This window comes from Pleurodeles waltl, chromosome 4_2 (assembly GCF_031143425.1).
Source record: "Pleurodeles waltl isolate 20211129_DDA chromosome 4_2, aPleWal1.hap1.20221129, whole genome shotgun sequence".
NCBI classification, from domain to species: domain Eukaryota; kingdom Metazoa; phylum Chordata; class Amphibia; order Caudata; family Salamandridae; genus Pleurodeles; species Pleurodeles waltl.
Genome location: NC_090443.1, coordinates 710,707,204 through 710,728,836, shown reverse-complemented (window position 1 = coordinate 710,728,836; position 21,633 = coordinate 710,707,204). Strand labels below are relative to the sequence as shown.

Below are 21,633 nucleotides of genomic sequence, written 5' to 3'. Positions count from 1 at the left end.
TCTATTATTTTACATTGAATTGTCTGTATTAATTAGATACTGCCACCTGTCAATGCAAATTGTAAGCACCAAGGGCAAGATAAACAAAAAGAACAAATTGAGCGACCTAGGCTGCGGGAGGAACTCTGGACAGCAACGGGTGTAGCTCTGTCCGAGAGCTTCTGCTAAAGCTCAGCCGTCCGACAGGGCTCTAAAATGTCTGTAGAGCAGGGGAAACACTTTTTCGATGGGATACAGGAGATCACAACACAACGGAATCCATGCTCCGCAAATTCATCATCAGTGAGTGTTCACGTCAGTCACCGTGCAAACAGCGTGCTCAGGAAACATCCCCAGCTCACACGAGCGGCTGCCGGAAGTCTTCCGGAGCAGGAAGGCGGGCTTTCCGGTCATTGGGTAGGTGTTCTTCATGGGGATGGGAGTGCTGTATTGTGCGGGGCGGATCACTTTTCTAGGCAGTTGGCAGCTTTGGTTGGAAATGCTACAGAAGGACACATCATAGCGCCTCCCATAAGCCTGTCAATCAGTTAAAAGTCAAAATTATACTAGAGGCGATAGGATACATGAGAAGTTCTGACGAGGGGCGTTAGGTAAACTGTCTTTGAGTCTGGAGTGACTGCATGCTGGTAATGGTAAGCCGAGGTAACAGAAGTAGTGCATTTTTGGTGTTTATGGCGTTAAACTAATGAAGGTTATCTTGCGACCCATATGGATTTGATGGTGTAATTTTTGTACGAATTTTATCGGAAATTTTTGGTGCCCGTCATCTGCAATGAGAGTTGCCTTTTAATTAGCGAACATTGGTCCTCATTAAATTGTGGTATTTGGCAAATAAATTATTGTTCTAATTGAAGACCTTTCTATTTTGTCAAATCTACAAGATGACTTGTGCACTTTCGAACTGAAGTAGTTATTTTGGTCGGGCGTCTCACAGTTGGCTTTCAGCATGATCCAGCATAATGCGTCGTTTAATTTATGTTCCAGTTTTTTTGTATTAATGCTGCTGTTGGCTCTACATTATTCGGTGGTAACAATGTTTAATAAACATTGGCAAAGGCACCGGGTCTGGCTTTTGGTGTCATGCTGTTGACTTTGCTGAAGCTTCTTTTCTCTGACTAGGTTTTGTTAGCGAAGTCAGTAGCCTTCACCTTGGCAAGCGTGCTGTTTTTGTCTGTAAACATGCAGTGTGGCATAAACATCAGAAGCAAGAGAATCACTGCAGTGGATGCCAATAGAGAAACCTTTTGAAAGAAAAATTACAAAACCCTGTACTGACTTTGTATACTGTGTAATGTTATCTCCTCATATGCCATAGGGATCATTGTGCATGTTATATCACTTTTGCTCCTCCTTGCTATACGGTGTCCCTCGTCGACGATGACCAAGGGCATCATGTTGAAGAGGTTGACTGGGTACAGGGAGTCTGGCTGTGGCTGATCAGTCCGATGTGGGCTCAGAAAGCTCTGCCACACATGGGCATAAGTGGTCTGCTGGGTTGATTGGCAAAGAGTTGGCTATGAATTTTCACAGCTCACGCTTCTTCTGCGCATCTGCAATCCTGCTTTGCTCATAGGAGGTAGCACCTTTGCTGATACAGCTTCGCCACGCTGGGTGGTCTGCGCTAGGATTTCCCAGGAGTCCGGGTCAATGCCAAAGCTCTTCACAGAGACTTTCAGCGTGTCCTTGAAGAGCTTTTTCTGCCCACCTTGTGTGCATTTACCTTCCTCCAGTTCACCATAGAACAGTCTCTTGGGGAGGCGTATGTCTGACATATGTACAAGGTGGCCTGCCCACCTGACTTGGGCTCTCCTCATCAGGGTGTAGTTACCTGGCAGACCAGCTTGAGAGAGGACATCTGTGTCTGGAACTTTGCCTGCCAGGTACTTTTCAGCAGCCTTCTTAAGCAGTTCATGTGAAAGCGATTCAGCTTTTTAGCATGGTGCTCATACGCAGTCAATGTCTTACAGGCACACAGTAGTGTGGGCAGTATGACTGTCTTATACATCTTTAGCTTTGTGGACAGTTTGAAGCCTCTCCTCTCTCACACTAACTTCTGCAACCGTCCAAATGCAGAGCTTGCCTTGGCGATGCGTGTGACTACCTCATTGTCAGTGCTCACAGATCTAGAGAGTGTGCTGCAGAGGTATGTAAACTTGTCAACAGCCTTCAGGATTTCCTTCAGCGGTGATAGTTGGTTCCGTATACGTCTTTTGCAGGGCAGGCTGATGCAATACATCAATCAGTCTTCTTGGTACTGATTGTGAGGCAGAAATTTCTCCAGGTAGTGGAAAAACTATATGCTATGTAGAGAAACGCAAGAACAGCAGAAAAGCAGATGGGGTTAAGCATAGTTTTAAGTCCTCTCCTAAACAACTTTGACAAGTTAGGCACTCTGATTTATTTTTATTCAAGGTTGGGAAGCATGAATTCATTCATTGTTTTAAGATAAGAACATGCACATCGAAGCTCAGATATTATCCCATCATCCTCGACCCAGTTATTATTTATGAAGTGACCTCACCTTTTGACAAGAGAAAGAACAAGAATTTCAGAAAAGACTCCCCCCACTGCCAAGCCATATAAGGTTGGCAAACCCAATCTCACTTCCTTTTTTTCTAATTTTGTCTCGAGGACTAGAATAGGAATTCTGTGTTTTTGCCAGGCTTGAGCTTCCTACATTTTGCACCAGGTTTCCTCTGTTACGGGCTCTGGGGAATATGGCTGCATTTTTTAAATTGGTAAAAATTGGAGAGTTTTGGAAATGGTTGTTGTTGTATTGGTATTCCTCATAGTTGAGAACTATTGTCGGCATGCAGAGCATATTGCACCATTATACAGGTATTGATTTAAGGATTTATATGTGCGGTACTGAAGTTAAGATTTCTTTTTTTTTTTTTTTTTTACCTACCACTGCTTGTCGGTTAGCCTGTGCAGGAGCGCAACTAGACTTGAACTTTGGGGGGGGACTAAAAGGTCAGCGATTGGAGACAGGGCTAACATGTCAAACTATGGGATGTGACTATCCTTGGACCCAATACAAGAAAACAGAGTGCTAAACTGTGCATTTTAAACATACTGATCAAACCTGACAGGATAGAAATAAGCATGTCCTTTCCGAATCATTGCAACTTAGCTTCCCACAATTTATTATTGTGTTGCATAAACAATTATTTGTTGTTTAGCATATCTACTTATGGTAGATTTTGTGTCCCTATGCTCCTCATTGTCTATGGTCTTTATTGTTAGAGTTCATGTCAGGGGTTATAGACGGAGTCGCAGGAGCAAAGCAGCTTTTTTCGCACAGTGATTTTACCTACTGGGTTTTTCAGAAGGTAAAATCTGGTTCACTATTTGCATACCCAGTAAATCTGTGGGCAGGTACAATGGACCATTTATAATTGTGCTGAATGGAAATCCACACAGGAATTCAGCTCTACACATTTTCCCATCAGGGCCGAGGTCTTTTGTAGGCACCTTGCAAGTGGGCTGATTTGGCAGAAAGAGCACAACACCATGAGGCATGAGAATCGATTGAAAAAAAATAAACAAAGACTTTTCTACCTGTAAATGTTTTTTGGGATGCAATAGCCTATCTTATACTGTGTTTAATGTAGAGTGCGAACCAACAAATTAACATGGAGAGGCGAGCCAAATCAAGCCGAGCAGAGTGTCTAGCTTAGCTCTAAGAGCCAGTGCACAAGCTGAGCCCTGAAAATGTTTGGCATATAAATTGTGCAGCTAACATCATGCAAAATTATGAAAATGTCTCTAGAAAATTGAAAAAAGTATATATTTGTTAACATGCTGGAGCGTTTCACCTTAGTACATAAGAGTACCCCTTTGCATTGAGCCACATTTATTAAAAGTGATGGTTGTTAAAGAGGAATCTAGAAAAATGGATGCCCACCTCCCCAGCCTGATGACTTTGCCATTAGTGAATTAAGATGCAAGGCGATTGACGTGCACCCTAAATGTGACCTACATTTTTATTACATATGGAGCCACATTATAGAGTATTAAATCAAAGTCGAGAAGGTTTTGTACAGCACACATCCTTAGGTCATGTAATTTAAGTGCTCTCATGTGCAAATATAAAGAAAAAGGGGGCACAGTGAAATAAAATAAATGCATATGATCACACAATTTTGTCAAGCGGGGAAGTGGTAACTAGGGTTTCTGGCTTCACAATGTGGAATTCAGCCAGTAGATGGGTATTTTTTCTGTCTCAAGTTTTACATCAAAGGTTAATGCTTTGTCTTTAGTTGTAGGCACATGAGGTTTGCGTACACATGAAAGCTCAGCTCGTTCAAGGTTTGAGAGTCGAATAGGACCTCGGGCTGATCACCTGGCTTGAGCCTTCTGTGAATCACCCACATCTAGTTTAATATAATTTTAAAATAAAGCCTTGATAATTCATAGTGCTTTCAGTCGCAGGCCTGGACCTCGGAGCACTATTAATACACATACACTATTCCCTCTGCACTTACCAGAATGAAGTTTGTGACTGGTTGCACACACAGATATCTGCAGGGATCACACTAACAAATTGAGTTGTCCTGTAGTATAAAAAATGCATTCCCCGTTAATTACTTTAACTTGCATTTATTTTTGTATTTAAAGAGTGTACTTTGTATTTGATATTCATTTACCTGAAGGTGAAAAGCCCACAAAATAGTTGTAGAGTATTTTGTTGCCCTATACCCTACACCCCACCTCCTACATTCACGGTCACAGTTCCAATATTTATTGTACTTCACTTTCTTACTAACTTGCAAAATTCTCTGTAGAAGGCTGTCAGTGTGCCCCCAGCACAGTTGCAACCCAGGCTAAGACACAACAGGGGGCCCTTTTAGCCCAATGGGCGTTGCACCCCTGAACCTGAGGCCTTTTGGAAGGCAGAGAGGGGATCCATGCGGCTTTGGGCATCCTCAGTCCTGTTTATTCTGCATTTATCATGCATGCATTTTGGAGTGGAGTTTGTTTATGTGCTTTTCATTGTTCTCTGCATAGGTGTGTTGCAGAATGTCTCATGCATGCCCGTTATGAGCAGAAAATCACATGTCGATTAAAATGCTTTTGCCTGAACTTGTTACTTAGTGACTGCAGCTCAGAAGGAGTCTGTCACAATTTACAAATACATCTTAGTATATCAAATATGTGATTGTTTTGGAAAATGTGGCACCCTTAGTTGATGGTTACAAGTAGGGTTGGTCTGAATTAAGGAATAAGGTAGCAAACTGACTCAAAAGACATTCAGGTTGGTTGCAATCAATCATACATTTATAGAGCGTGGCAAATCACACGTGAGTGTCTTGAGGCCCTGGAGCTGTATGCTGCTGCGTGGAGGTATGATCATTCAAACATCCAGGTCTTTGGTTCTCTTCTGAATCGCTGGAGTGACAGTGCTGTCCTGAGGTGCATTCCTTTGTAGAGCATGTTTCCGAAGTCCACCCTGCTGGAGATGAGGGCCTGAATGACCGTCCTTTTGGTGCTTGCCAGGAGCCACCTGAAGATCTTGCGGAGCAGGCGAAGGGTGTGGAAGCAGGCGGATGAGACTGCATCAACTTGTTTTTTCTTGGATAGCTTGCTTTCCAGGATAATGCTGAGGTTGCCGGTGTGGTCTGTTAGGGAGGGGAGTGTGCCAGTCTTTGCGGTTCACCATGTGTCAGTCGATGGCAATGTGTCATTCCCAAAGACAAGGACTTCCGTTGTTTCGTGACAGTTGTCCTCCATCCAGTCCGCTCCGTTCATCATGCATCTGTGGAAGTTAACTTTTGTGGTGGACGGATCTTCGGACAGTGAGAGGATGAGCTGTGTGCCGTCAGTGTAGGAGATGATGTTGAGTCCGTGTGATTTGACGGTGAAGGCCAGGGGGTCATGTAGGTGTTGAAGAGGACCAGGCTGAGGGACGATCTATGGGGGACTCCACAAATGATCTTCTTGGGCTCTGAGTTGAACAGTGGGTGATGGGCCCTTTGGGTTCTGCCGGTGAGGTACGAGGCGATCCATTTCAGGGCATTTCCTTGAATCCCGATGTGGTGGAGTCTTTTGACCTGTGTTATGAGATCAGCATGGTCAGAAGGATACCTTGGATTGGCTGACAAATTAAAACTTCTCTGGGGGATTGTGTGATTATAAGCCCCACTTCCTAAAGTAAAATGTGTGGGTTCTATTTCTCTCATTATTAAGACTGTGCCCTTAGACACCAGAGAATGTGATAAGTTCCCATAATTCAAAGATGTCTGTTCCTGGTCTGAGTATTTTAGTAGCTGGTTTTAACATTTCTCTTAGCAATCAATGCTTTTCAATCACTCCAAGATGTAAATAAAACAGACTGACTCTCTAAAGCATTTATTGACAGGGTTGTCGAACCTGCACGGGGGAAAGGGCCAAGGGGGGTATAGAAGATGATGGTTCCCTCATGTATGAAGTAGTTTGTATATGGAAATTATATTAACCTTTTATCATGGAATATTACAGTAATGCACTCTTGAGTTGGCTAATCAAGATTGGTCATCCTTCACTAGTTAAAACTCGATTTGGTACCAAGAAACCGGACATGCTGATGATTTACATTTTATTGGTTTTTACACTTTCTGTAATCATGCCATTCACTCATCTGTGGGTAGAACCAATGGGGATTTGACTGTGTTAATATCAGTCAGTTGATCAGATTTCCGTAAAAGCTATTATCTGTATTGGTGATGGTGGGGGGGAGGCAAAGAAAATTGTTAATTTTTTAATCATATTTTTTATCATTCTTATACACCCATAGTTAAATCCATAGACTCTGTAATGGACAAGCAGCTGAAGAAATTTCAAACTCCATCTTTATTTCTGTAGGTGGGTGATTTTAATGTCACAACTTGCAGGTCTCGTAGTGAAAAGGTTTGATATTTTACCAATATAGATGGTATAGGTTTGCCCCATTTCATGCATGATTTATACGGTGAATCTTTAAACAACTTAATTATGAAAGTAACATATGTTTCCCTTATTGAAATAACACCATTGTTGATGACTCCAGACTCCCAACAGTCATAGGGAAAGGTTTGGGAAGCTCCATTAATTCTGTCCTACTCTCTTCAACCATTAATACGTTGGTGTGTTCTGTTTAGCTTCAAACTAAGATGGAACTAGGCTAAAAATGCAAAGAATACAGCACTCTTAGCCTGACTAATGAATTTATTAAGGCACTTCCTGGGTCTCAAACAAGAGTATACAAAAATATTAGTGTGAGCATTTAACTTGAATGTAGCAAAACATGTACAGATACTCAAATAATCACAGCAGTTGAATAATTACAAGCAGAAAAAGTGCAATATATCACCAATTAATATGTATTCCGTGAATATATATATATACAGGGAGTGCAGAATTATTAGGCAAATGAGTATTTTGACCACATCATCCTCTTTATGCATGTTGTCTTACTCCAAGCTGTATAGGCTCGAAAGCCTACTACCAATTAAGCATATTAGGTGATGTGCATCTCTGTATGAGAAGGGGTGTGGTCTAATGACATCAACACCCTATATCAGGTGTGCATAATTATTAGGCAACTTCCTTTCCTTTGGCAAAATGGGTCAAAAGAAGGACTTGACAGGCTCAGAAAAGTCAAAAATAGTGAGATATCTTGCAGAGGGATGCAGCACTCTTAAAATTGCAAAGCTTCTGAAGCGTGATCATCGAACAATCAAGCGTTTCATTCAAAATAGTCAACAGGGTCGCAAGAAGCGTGTGGAAAAACCAAGGCGCAAAATAACTGCCCATGAACTGAGAAAAGTCAAGCGTGCAGCTGCCACGATGCCACTTGCCACCAGTTTGGCCATATTTCAGAGCTGCAACATCACTGGAGTGCCCAAAAGCACAAGGTGTGCAATACTCAGAGACATGGCCAAGGTAAGAAAGGCTGAAAGACGACCACCACAGAACAAGACACACAAGCTGAAAGAAATGACCAAAGAATGGGCCAAGAAATATCTCAAGACTGATTTTTCTAAGGTTTTATGGACTGATGAAATGAGAGTGAGTCTTGATGGGCCAGATGGATGGGCCCGTGGCTGGATTGGTAAAGGGCAGAGAGCTCCAGTCCGACTCAGACGCCAGCAAGGTGGAGGTGGAGTACTGGTTTGGGCTGGTATCATCAAAGATGAGCTTGTGGGGCCTTTTCGGGTTGAGGATGGAGTCAAGCTCAACTCCCAGTCCTACTGCCAGTTCCTGGAAGACACCTTCTTCAAGCAGTGGTACAGGAAGAAGTCTGCATCCTTCAAGAAAAACATGGTTTTCATGCAGGACAATGCTCCATCACACGCGTCCAAGTACTCCACAGCGTGGCTGGCAAGAAAGGGTATAAAAGAAGGAAATCTAATGACATGGCCTCCTTGTTCACCTGATCTGAACCCCATTGAGAACCTGTGGTCCATCATCAAATGTGAGATTTACAAGGAGGGAAAACAGTACACCTCTCTGAACAGTGTCTGGGAGGCTGTGGTTGCTGCTGCACGCAATGTTGATGGTGAACAGATCAAAACACTGACAGAATCCATGGATGGCAGGCTTTTGAGTGTCCTTGCAAAGAAAGGTGGCTATATTGGTCACTGATTTGTTTTTGTTTTGTTTTTGAATGTCAGAAATGTATATTTGTGAATGTTGAGATGTTATATTGGTTTCACTGGTAATAATAAATAATTGAAATGGGTATATATTTTTTTTTGTTAAGTTGCCTAATAATTATGCACAGTAATAGTCATCTGCACACACAGATATCCCCCTAACATAGCTAGAACTAAAAACAAACTAAAAACTACTTCCAAAAATATTCAGCTTTGATATTAATGAGTTTTTTGGGTTCATTGAGAACATGGTTGTTGTTCAATAATAAAATTAATCCTCAAAAATACAACTTGCCTAATAATTCTGCACTCCCTGTATACATGCACACAGCAAAGCTAGATAAATAAGTAATAAAAATGTATCACCATGCCGATCGAATCCAACATCATCCTTGTCCTTGCCAGCGTCAGGCTGTGGAACCCTAGACAGCTGAGACCGGAGAAACAGTCCCCAATGGGACTAATAAGCAGTGCGTTCACCTTCACAATTAGTTCCTTCTACCTCAGTGCCACCTTATATATCTTAAACAAACCCAAGAGGAGGGTTCTGGTAACCGTCCCCCCTCCCTTTAAGTAAGTTGTGAAATTCAAGCACTGGCTGTACTTGGTCTGTGTTGAAAATGCACAAAAAGAATTGGCCAGATCCCAATGTGCATTTCCAGGACAGAGCCTTACCCTTCTCTGCTATGAACATTCTCACCCTTGTACACTCTTATCATTGTTGCACCCCCCCATGATATGTTCCCTTCTCTGGTGTGAAGAGCGAAAACACGTTCAATGTAGAAAACAAGCTGAGCTTGGAAAAATACCTGCACCACCGATGTGACTGCATTTGAAGCTAAGCTAAGCACAAAATGGAGTCAGTGGTCAAGATGGAATCAGAGGTTAAGTACAGATAGCATTACATGGTGTCACATTTAAAAATAATACCAAAGTGCCTTAGTGATCTTAATTCACTCTTACCATTTCTGTGGGTGTGAAACAGAAGAAGGAGAAGGCGATGGCTATCAAATATTCTGAAAATCAAGGTGTCGGATTGAAATGTGGGAAAATTGATCCTTTATTGTTCCTGGTTGACTTATTGGGCGATGAAGAATCTGCTTTTTAGATATGTTTAGATAGTATAAATCTCTTGGCACTGCCATTTGGCGTAGATTAACTGTTATGAACAATCATCGAGAAGATAAAAGTGGATGGTTTAATCATGCTTGCTCTAGGGTCCACGAACATTTTTTAGCATCTTTTAAAAAGTGACAAGGGATGAAATTAGAGAACGAAGGCTTTTTAAAAATTATAATACAGTTACAAAGAGGAAGGATAAGATTAGGACAATAGCCTGGGAAGAGCTTGAAGATGCTGCTAGAATTAAGGGCACTAGAGCTTTTTGCATTGTGGTTAATGCACCATATTTCAGCAACAACAAGAATTCTTCCTCGGATACCATAATCCCATAATCCCCGATGACAGAAGGGTGAAACATTTTTCATCAGTGTTTAATCCAAGAGACTGTCATGGTGTATTACAGGAAGTAGCAGCTGAAACAAACCTTTCCTATTTATGCAGGTCGAGGAAGTGAGCAGTTCTCTGTTAATTAGTCTGTTGGGTAAGGCCTCAGGACCAGACGGGGTACCAATCGATGTCTTCAAATGTAATGTCACTTTGTGGATCCCACTGTTGACAAATGTGTTCCGTGCTGCCATTCGTGTCCCCATTCCACATATTTGGATAGAGACAACTATTGATCCCATTTTTCAAAAGGGTGACAAGAACCTCACTGCCTGCTATTGCCCCAAATCACTAGTTGACTCAATGGTAAAACATTTGGGAAGAGTTTTATTTGCAAGGTTAGAGGCATTGTCAGCTGAGTGCAGGCCTCTTTCTGAGACCCAATATGGACTCCGCCAGGATTTGGGTACAGTGTAGGGGAAATAGCCCTTGCAATGCTGATTTTACAGTGCAGCGCATTTCCAACGCAAGTTTTTACCACCCACATGCCTTTTCCATGCGTTTAAGGGAAGTTTGTGTGTGTGTGTATATGTGTGTGTGTGTACCCTCCCCCCCCTTCATGTAGTCACCTCCCAGACACATGACATGGCGGCACAGATTAGGTCTGCTTAGTCCAGCATCAAAAGCTGATAATTTAATTTTATATATATAGTGAGCACCCATATACTGAACAAAACAATGCAAACAAAATTAGAAAAAATGTGAATGGCCGACGCGTTTTGGCGAACGCCTTCCACTGGGCTTCTTCTCTCATCATGGCAGACACCATTATAACACATATCATGGTCCTTCTACCATATCAATGGGCACCACACACTAGATCAGTGAACAGCATATGCTTAGGCCACATTTCATACTCCATTTCCATGCACTGTCTGACAATTTCAATGTTGTTACTTGAAGCACAAGTACTTCATCCCACGATGTAAGTTCCCCCAAATGCGATCATTGGCATGATACACCACATATCTCACATTATTTTCATCACTATTATATTTGTACTATCTCCATTTACATACCATAAGCCATAGTCCATCAACAATTTCGGCACCACCCCACTAGGTTTATTTTAGAGTGTTATGTTTAATTTAAGGTAACTTGTGCAGTGCAAATTATATTGCATCAATAGCCCCCCACACACTAGAGCGAGGGTCTGCTCTAACTTGTAGCACATTTTGTTCCCCAGTTTGGTACGTTATTCATAAATTTCAATGTCCTTATTTAAAGCACGAGCATTTCACTCCACTGCGGTGTGCAATCGTCAGCATGTTGCACCGTATACCCTACATATATTGGCCCAAATGTGCTGTAGGATCCTTATCCTCTGTTTATTGATGTCCGTACCTACAAATAACTTGTTGCACCCACGCTTTAAAACATATACTGCAAAATCTGTATTGTTATTCTGTCCTGTATTGTGATGCTGCGGCCCTCAAATGTTTGGTACAGCTTTTGATTCAGACCATAGTGACAGGCCTTACATGTATTGCATTTGACAAACCCCATAGAACAGTTCTGTAACCAGTTTTCTCTCCATCAGGGAAAAGTAGCTGCTTGTCAAGATATCACCCAAGGATTTAGGGGGTCATTACAACCTCCGCGGTCTGTTTACAAGACCGCCGAGGGACCGCCGTGCTGAAGACCGCCAGTGCAGGCGGTTTTCCGCTCAGCGCATTATGACTGCTGGCAGCCCTCCATCCTTTTCCGGACGGAGAGCCGCCAGCAGCCATACTGGCGGTCGGCGGGGAAGTGGAGGTTGCTCCACCTCCACCGCCACGTCAACAGAACACCGCCCACTGAATCACGTTCTGTGATTCGGCGTGGCGGTGTTCTGTTGACGGGGTGCTGCCGGCGGAGCTTCCCCCATAGATCCTGTCCCCTCCCGGAGGATCAACGGACCAGGTAAGTTGATCGTCCGTTAGGGGAGGGGGTGGGGGGGTGTTGTGTGCGTGCATGGGGTTGTGCATGTGTGTATGTAGAGGGGGGTGTGAGTGCGTGTATGCATGCGGGGGTGTTGTGTGTTTGGAAATGAGTGCGTGTCTGTCTGTATGTATGTCTGTATGGATGTGTGCGTGTATGTCTGAATGTGGGTGTGTGTGTATGACTGTGTGTGTGGCTGTTGGCATGTTTGTTGGTGTGTGTGCGGGTATGTGTGTTGGTGGTGCCTGCATGCGTGTCAGGTGTGAATGTGTAATGTAATGTTGGGGGTAGGGGTGGGGAGGGGGTCCTGCCACCTTTGGGGGTGGTGAGGGGTGTCGGAGAAGGACTCAGGGTGGGGGAGACCCCTATCAGTGCCAGGGAAGGAATTCCTGGCACTGATAGTGCTCACCGCCATGGATTTCATGGCGGTTCCTAACCCCATGAAATCCATGGCAGTCAGCCGGGTCATGATACCGCCGGCGGTATTGTGACGACCGCCGGGCTGGAGACCCAGGTCTCCAGCCCAGCAGTCGTCTCCGCCCTGGCGGTCTGATCGGAAAAGTGGCGGATGACCATGGCGGTAACCGCCATGGTCATAATTCCAAAAGTTTTACTGCCAGCCTGTTGGCGGTAAGACCGCCGCTTCTCTGCCAAGCGCCAGGGTTGTAATGAGGGCCTTAGTCTTTTTGTACTTAATCTGTTGTCCTCTGGAGACAATATCCCTTAAATGTACATCTTTACTTAAGAAAGCAGTTTTTTTTTTTGTATGATTTACTTTAGACTCGATTGAGCTGTGTTGTATTCCAGGAAGATCCTCTTAACCCCATCATCTTGAGCCACCTTAATATTCTGCTGGTATAGTAACTGATCCCTCCAGGTGTTACTAGCTCACACTCTTGCGTCCTCCAAAATGCTCAAGGGATACCCATGTTCAGAGAATCTTCTCAACATATTCATGGCCTCTCTGTTGAATTCTCCGTCAGTTGAACATACCCTTCTGCCCCTTAACATTTGGCTAGCAGGGATACTCCATTTTAAAACCACAGGATGGCCGCTATTGGTGTACAAGATTGAATTAGTGGCCGTTGGTTTCGTATGTGTCTTTGTAATCAATTTATTATCCAGTACATCCAACTTACATCCAAAAAGTCACAGCGTGATTTACTATACATGCTAGTTAAGTGGATATTAGGATCATTCAAATTCAGTTTATCTAGGAAACTCAGCAATTCTCTTCACCACCTTCCCATAGAACAAAACGATCCTCAATAAAAGTTGTCCATAACACCACGTTCCTCACATGTTGATCATTGTCTTCAAATATACTGGGATCTGACCAGCGCTGTTTCCCAGAACACGATACCCAACCAGTATAAATACAAACTTAATGCATAAACTAAATAGGTCTGATAATAATTTCATCACAACTGTTTGTTCCAATTACTTCTTTTAATCTTCAATATATGTCACAGCAATACAGTCGAACAGTCAACACGTGTTTGGTGACCCAGTCTCTTCTTTAGGACTGTCTAAGACAAAGTAAAACCTAGACAAGAGTATTCTACACAAAGCATCCTACATTTGAGATGATTAAGACATCCTGCACCAATAACAAGCATTTTATTTTATCAGAATACAGACCGTATTCTATCATTTGAACACTTAAATGTTTCTTGGATGTCGATCAAAGGCAATAGTGTTTTGACAGTCTCACGTCACTATAGTGTATGGGACAAACGAATGATAATACAAATTTTACTACTCCTGAATACCTAGAGAATTTATAAAGCAGTGTAATCCTATGGACATTTGACCCAGCAAGAGTTGCACCTCAGGGCTCACTGACTAGGCTGGATACATGTGCCTTCGCACAAAAAGATCTAGAGAAGAATTATATTCTACACAAAAACCAGCAAAGAATAGCAGATAAACAAAATTATTTTAATTTGTGCAGCCTTGCCCCAGTCAGGATTGAACTCTTAATAGGTCGGTCCCTATCTCAACCGCACCAGCAGAACGCTATTGTGTCGTTCCTTCGGAGTAAGCAAAAACATAAAGTAACTTCTCCCACCTGCATGTTTTCTGTGAGTCCTATGCAATGCACTTGAAACACTGTGTTAAAGGCAAAAGTTTCCTTCCGTACTTGCTCTGTGAAAGTTCGGTACTGTAAAGTTTCTGTGATATTCAAAGAAGGGAAGCACTATAAGCGATTAGATTTAATAACGTTGTGCTTTTTATTTAAAATAAAACTTCACATACTCAAGGAAGGGGAGGGCTTTCTTACCGGAAGATTACGGACATGAATAGAAGCATGAATTTTGCAGTAATCTTAAGGAATCCAGTATAATTGAGTATCGTACATGTTATGTTATGTTCAAATTGCTTATATAGCGCCTAAACTGCCCAGGGGCCTCGTAGCGCTTATACTGCAACGCAGACTTGTCACTGTTCATAGTCGCATAGGAAATCACTCTCTAAATAGCCAGGTTTTTAAGGCCTTCCCGAAGGGGATCTCTTGAGAACTTAATCTAATATTAAGAGGAAGGCTATTCCAGAGTATAGCACCTTGATATGACAATGACCTTCCTCCCCAACTTGCTTTCATCACTGTTGGAACTGTGACCAACATAGCCTAGGAGGATCTGAGAGGTCTGCCTGGAGTGTAAAAAGAGGCCAGTGTTTTGAGCATTTCAGGGCCTTGAACGAATAAAGCTCTATGAATATGGCATAATGCCTTGAATTGAATCCTTTTGTCTGCTGGGAGCCAATGTAAGGAAGAGATTCCAGTCCGTATGGATTGTTGCTTAGGTGTTTTTAAAAGCAGTCGTGCAGCTGCATTTTGCACCCTCTGTAATCTTTGTATTACATATCTTGGTGATCCTACAAACAGAGCATTGCCATAATCAAGACGAGATCCTATCAATGCCTGAATAACCAATCTTCTGGCTAGAAAAGGCAGGATTACTAAAACCTTCCTCAAAGTCCTAAGCAGGGCAAAGGAAGTTCCAGCTACTCTATTGGCGTGTTGCAACATTGAGAGTTGGGGGTCCAACCATACCCCAAGACTTTTTATAAGATGTTTAGGAGGCGGGAGAGTGGCCACTCCTGTTGTTATGCTAGGATTAGCTAATGAATTTTTTGTTTGCCCAAAGAACATAACCTCAGTTTTTCCATCATTGAACTTCAATTTACTTCTTGACATCCATACAGCAACTGCTTTTAGGCAAGGACCTATTGCTGTCCCCAAATCCGGTTGAGTATTGGAAAGGGAGACAATAAGTTGAGTATCATCTGCATATGATACTAAGTTCAGACCAAATGGCTCAACAATCTCTGCTAATGGCAGCATACAGCTATTAAAAAGCAGAGGACTCAGGGCAGAACCCTGTGGGAGTCCACAGCTACTGATGATACGCCTGGATGTACACAATCTGTCCAGCACCTTGAAGGATCTTCCATGAATAAGTGATAGGATCCAATCTAAGGCTACTCCAGAGATTCCAATCCCCGCACTCTATCTTTAAGAATGTTAAGGTCAACCGTATCGAATGCAGCACTCCGATCTAGGAGGATGATGGCTGTTTCAATTCCTTTGTCCATTCTCTTCTTTGCTTCCTCCGTGATCGCAATCAATGCAGTTTCTGTTCCATGCAGTGGCCTAAAACCCATTTGTGTGGGTTGTACGATCTTTCTCTCTTCCAGAAGAGTAGAGAGCGGAGTATGTACATGCTTCTCTGCAAGTTTAGCCATTATAGGTAACCGTGAAATCGGTCGGTAGTTATTCAATAGCTTTGAATCCAAATTAGTTTTTTTTAGGAGAGGCTTAACAATGGCCTGTTGCCATAGGTTTGAAACTGCTCCAGATATATTTGAAACATTAATAAGGTTTGTAATTACCGGACCTAACACAGGTATTCCCATGAAGAGAATCTGAGGGGGAGCCAGATCCAAAGGAGAGCCTGATTTAGTAGATCCCATTAATTTAGTTACTCTATCCGTACTAATAGAAGTAAAGTTTGTTAAAATAATTTCTTCCCTACCCTCCTGATCCCTAACAGGATGGTCTCCTATTAGAGTATTAGAGAAGGATACATAAATATCCTGAATTTTTTCATGAAAAAAAAATTGCCAGATCATCAACATGTTGCTGCGGGGAGTCCATCATTTCTGACGACTCAAAGGGATGAATAAGATCTTTTAAGGCCTTAAAAATCTCCTTAAGAGAATTAGCTGCTGCTTCAATTCTTGAAGAATAATATTTAGTCTGTGCATTTTTGATTTCTACATGATAAACTCGAATCAGATTCTTATATTTCTTTTTCATGGAATCGTCTTGCGTTTGCCTCCATTTCCTCTCTTGCTTCCTACATTCTCTTTTCTTCTCAAGTAAGCTTGAGGTAAACCATGGGAAAGATCTCTTCCGTAGCTGCTTTCTAGAGCCAGAGAGGGGCATGAGTTCATCCAGGCTATCACTGATCCATTTATTAAAAGAGTGTGTCAAATCTGTTATATTATTTGTGTTTAGGTTTTCTGATCTATTTTTTTTGCAGTGAGTTTTGCAGTGAGTCAATAAACTCAGGGGCCTTTAGTTTGTGCTATTTCCTTTTGCGTGGCGGGGTCCTGACACTCATGATCTTATACTGAGAAATGGTTAGTTCTAATTCTAGCAAATAGTGATCAGACCATGCTAGCGGACGGGATGATAGAAATTTGAATCCTAAAACGTTGGAGAATACCAGATCAAGTGTGTGACCTTTATTATGAGTGGGACCTTGAATTAACTGTACAAGGTCCCATGCCTTCATATCTGCTATTAGCATCTTTGCAGAAACATTGTCAGCATTTTCTGCATGTAAGTTAAAGTCCCCAAGCAGTATAAAATTTGATTTAGTACATGCTAGTTGCGAGATATTCTCTGCCATTGAGGCCATAAAGTCTCCCATAGGACCCGTTGCACTTTGTTAGAATGGACACCGAAAAACAGACAGATAAGGTCTAGGGACCAATGTCTGCATACTGCCTGCATCACTGCTATAGTTATCCCCTAACATTCCTTCACTATACAGACGGAAATCCCCAAGGTCAATAATCACATACTGAAAATGATCTGGCACTATCAATAAATGAAAAGCACCCTCACCGAAAGAAGAATAACTCCAAAAGAAAAGTCAAGCACCGTTAAATTACATGCCTGCTCGTAATATAGCATACTGTGCGCGAAAAAAGCAGCAAACATGCTTAGAAGATTGGATTCCACACAAAGCTACTAACGAACATACTTGGAATTAGTTCAGACAGAAAAAGGGGGAGGGGTGTTAACCGCTACATTTTCTTGAATGCTGTCATTCATCAAAAAATCAGTGTTGAGGATAATGCCAACGCCTAAAGAAAATTAACTGTTCCCCATGATATGGGACTGTATGGTAAATAGAGAGCAAGACCAATTTAATTGGTAGCTTAAAACTTTAAAGAAGGTAACCGCACATAATCTACACTAGTATAATAGTATCTTACCTCTAGTGAAGCGTGGCAAACACAAAAAAGTCACAGCACCTGATTTAAAAAAAAAAAATATATATATATATATACACATATGGCCACATGTAAAAAGAACTACACAAAAATGTACTAATAGAATTACACCATTCTCACTACCAGTCAAAAAAAAAAAACACCTGACGCAAAAGGGCAAATCATGTATTGACCCCAGTGGGTCTTGAACCCTGAGCTCTTACCTTACAAAGCTTGTAGAATAACCTCTATTCTACATGTGCCCTTATCCTTTGTATCATGCTAAGTCTAGTACCTGAAGTACAATCCAAAATCCTTTTGTGACGCATAATCTCATCATAGCCCTTGTATATTGGGCAATATGACCAACGAAAATCCCCCAAGCCAATTGCAGGTCATTGAGTTGAAGTACTAGCTCCAAAATTCTTTCTCCAGTCATGCTCACCATGAAGTAAAACTCTGTTCTGCATGTGCTTTTAAGCAGAATCTCCCAGACCCTTGATTTTGGACAGGAAAGAAGAAACAAAATTGCACAGTTTACTCACCACTTTTAAACACGCACAGTTTAAAAATGATCATTACTCAGCTAGGTAATTAGCAACTAGGTGATACTTAGCTTGGCTATTGTGCTACAATGGGGTCTAAGTCAAGTATCAAAGTGCATTCCGCAGACCATAGTGCCGTACGCCCTGTCCCTAAATGATACGCAATTCCATCACATACTTGGGCTGCAACCGAAGTGACCACCAATAGTCATCCAAACCAGTAATAACCCAAAACACATTGCGCACAATGATACAGGCAGTTTATCTTGAACCCTGAGAGTGCACATAACAGAAAGCATTGCCTATATTTCAACATGGGCCATGTCTACATTAAAAACAATCACAGGTAGGATACCTGTACTAACAAGACAGTTTCTAGCATCCTACATGTAATATCAGAATAAGGTAAATAATTCTCTGTTAATGTTCTGACTAAACTGAATTGTTTTAGATTTATTAATGAAAAATGTCTCCCTGGCTCTTACCTTCTTCTCAAGGTCTCCGCCTCGCCTGTCTTTTTTTTCTGCTCTATACTGATAAATTTAATGTCCTCAAGTTGCGCAAGTGATTGAGTGAGATGCACCGCTTTCTGGTGCCTGTTATCCAAATTTTTAATAGCTCTAAGATGTTCTTTCCATTTAGTTTTCAATTTGCGCATGATAGACCCATTTTGCTTACCCCAAACACAAACCATCATATAAATACTGTTGGAGGTGTTGAAATTGATGCATGTGGCAACACAAATTGATACTGTCCAGTTACATCCACTGTAATCTTGACACCAGATACATATTTACAGCATATGCAGTTCACACATTTATATGACCCATTAGGTAAATGTGGAAGCCAGCCTGTTTTAGTACTTCTAGAGTTGTATTGGGTAGTATCACTTGGACTGAGAAGTGTTTTTAATGTTGGACCCTTTCTGTGTACTATACTTTAGGTTTGACTGGTAATAGACTCATTAAATCAGAATCCAATGTTAGAGCACCACATTGTCTATGTGAGTTGTTATAGCTTTTCCTGCTGTCATTGCAGTAAGTAGTAATGAATCTAATCTCATTACTGGCGGTTTTAGCTTTGAGATGATCCCTAAGTAGTTCTTACCAAGTGATTATATCTGCTCTATTCTAGGCAGTCTGCAGAATCTTATAATTGTAGCCTCTTGTCAAGAACCTAGTAGTGAAATCCGTGGCTTGTTTGTCATATTCATCTTGTAAACTGCAGTTCCTTTGGGCCCTTAAATACTCGCCAAATGGAATATTGTTAATCTGCCTTCTGAGAAGTCCTGACTGCATGCAAAACAACGTTTGCTGAGTCTTGATGCCAGTTTATTATTGTCTACATACATCTCTAGATCATATATATTCAGGGCTAAGTCTGATATTGAAACAGTTGTTATTCAGAAAGCCATGATCAGCCATAAGAACCTTCACATCCCCTTTCCAGATTAAAATAATGTCTTCAATGTACCGTCTTAAATAGATGAGTTTGTTACTCTCATGCCATGGTCAAGCATAGGCATGCTCCCTCTCATACTAACCCATAAAATGGTTGGCATAGGAGAAAGCAAACCTGGACCCAAACACTGCGCCCTGCAGCTGATGGTCTAAATCATTTTGGTACAGAAAAAAGTTGTTTCTTAGTACAGCGTCCACCAGAAAATCTCCGACCCTACTTAAGTGTAGTAGCTACATACACCATAATTAAAATATTTTCAGTAAATCTATTGCTCACATCTTACTCAATTCTTAATGTTGCATCAAAGTTTTTGGAGGTTTTCTGCACTTGAGAATAATTGGACAAGTGGTAGGTGCACAATTTTGCAAGCATGAGAACTATTCAGATTATTGATGGCACAAGTATTGAATGTTTTCCTGGTTTTCATTTTAACATCGACTTTAAGTGTATAATTTTCACCACTTCTATTACATGTGACCAAGTTAATGCAGTCCTTTTTTACTGTTTATTTTCCTTCAAGTTCAAAACGTTGACGCAACTGATTCTATTTCATATACTATGTGATCAAGACTTTAAAGGGTTGAAATGCATAATGGTGCATATCTGCTGATATTAAAATGTTTTTCACCAGATTTTTGGATGGTGTGCTCATTTATGCTCCAGGATGAGAGAGTGTTCGTCAGTGGATTTGTATTTGTGGTGACGTCCCGCAATATGAGCCCCGGACTGTTCGGAAGGGTGTTCTTCAGACGTCACATGGAGTGTGAAGATATATATATAAATACATGTCCAGTACAAGGCGTCAGCCGAAAGGCGTTGACATTTTTTGTTTGGAAGTAGCATTGATTTTACATCGTAGTTGGAATAAAACAGATGAGCACTCACGGATGAGAGATTGTTTTCTCCTCTTATTTTGTCAGCGATTGTGAAATTCACTTTTTGGTTTGGTGCAGCAGTATGGTGAGCGGATTCTCATCGTTGTGGAAAACATATATATAATAATATTAACAAGGCCCTTTCAGGGTTATAGTGATGCATAAATTATGCAAAAAACAAGAGAGAACTCTGGGAAGTTCCCAATTTAGGTGGAGACCAGCTCCAGTAAGGAGCATCCTTCAACACCAGCGACACTCTAGATTTGCTTACCTCAAATAGCTGCTTATCTAGCGAAGTTTTTAAGCATAGTATCAACACAGTGCTATCTATGCCGAGCTAGATAGGAATAAAGTCTTTTGCCGTTTGTACAGCAAAATCTTAGTGCCATCCTCACCGAGCTGTAAAATGACAGAAGCCATTTACCACTCCAGGCACAGTATTACAGCTTTGGAGTGGTTAAATACCGTCCAAGCCAACCTGGAATGTGTAAAGCAACCCCTGCCACGTGTTTCACTCTCATTAGAGCTCTTCAGAGGGGTTTAGCTTTGTCCAGACACAAGGGAGCACCCAGTATAAGTCAAAACAAGGCCCTTTCAGGGTTAGAGTGACGCATAAATTATGCAAAAAACAAGAGAGAACTCTGGGAAGTTCCCAAATTTAGGTGGAGATCCACTCCAGTAAGGAGCATCCTTCTACACCAGCGACACTCTAGATTTGCTCACCTCCAATATCAGTGGCATAGGGTTAGGTGCTGTAGTAAGCCAGATATTTGAAGGCAGAGAACATACCATTGCATTTGCATCTTGACGCCTTTCTAAAGTTGAAAAGAATTGCAGCACAATAGAGCGAGAGGCTTAGGCTTGCGTATGGGGTTCGAGTCATTTTTTGACTTATGTGTAGGGGAGAGAATTTACATTAGTCACAGATCACAAGCCTTTAGTGTATCTGTGGAATGACAAAACTTTTAATAAAACAAGTCCCAGGTTGACCAGATTGTTGGCCAGAGTATATTAATTCAATACGAAAATGAAACATATTTCTGGGGGAAAGAATTGTAGGGCAAATTTTCTCTCCAGGTGTCCGGTAACTAATACCGGTGAAGCGGATGAAGCGGAGGAGGAGGATGTTATTATGGGCATGATTGATGGAGTCTTTGTCTCAGAAAGGGTCATTTTCAGACAGTCCTGGAAGGAAGTGAT

General features: G+C 41.7%; 1 protein-coding gene across 10 annotated transcripts in view; it reads left to right on the top strand.

The window, feature by feature from the left end:
* The first annotated feature begins 375 nt into the window (after window positions 1-375).
* KYAT3 (kynurenine aminotransferase 3) overlaps window positions 376-21,633 on the top strand; it is a 496,355-nt gene continuing 475,097 nt past the window's right edge. For 3 of the 10 annotated variants that reach the window (XM_069232320.1, XM_069232316.1, XM_069232312.1), the window contains exon 1: window positions 485-590. The gene's annotated coding sequence lies outside the window, so the exon portion shown is untranslated. Of the gene's footprint in view, window positions 397-484; window positions 643-21,633 lie in introns of those variants that run through there. The other 7 variants (XM_069232319.1, XM_069232315.1, XM_069232311.1 and 4 more) reach the window with 3 other exon arrangements.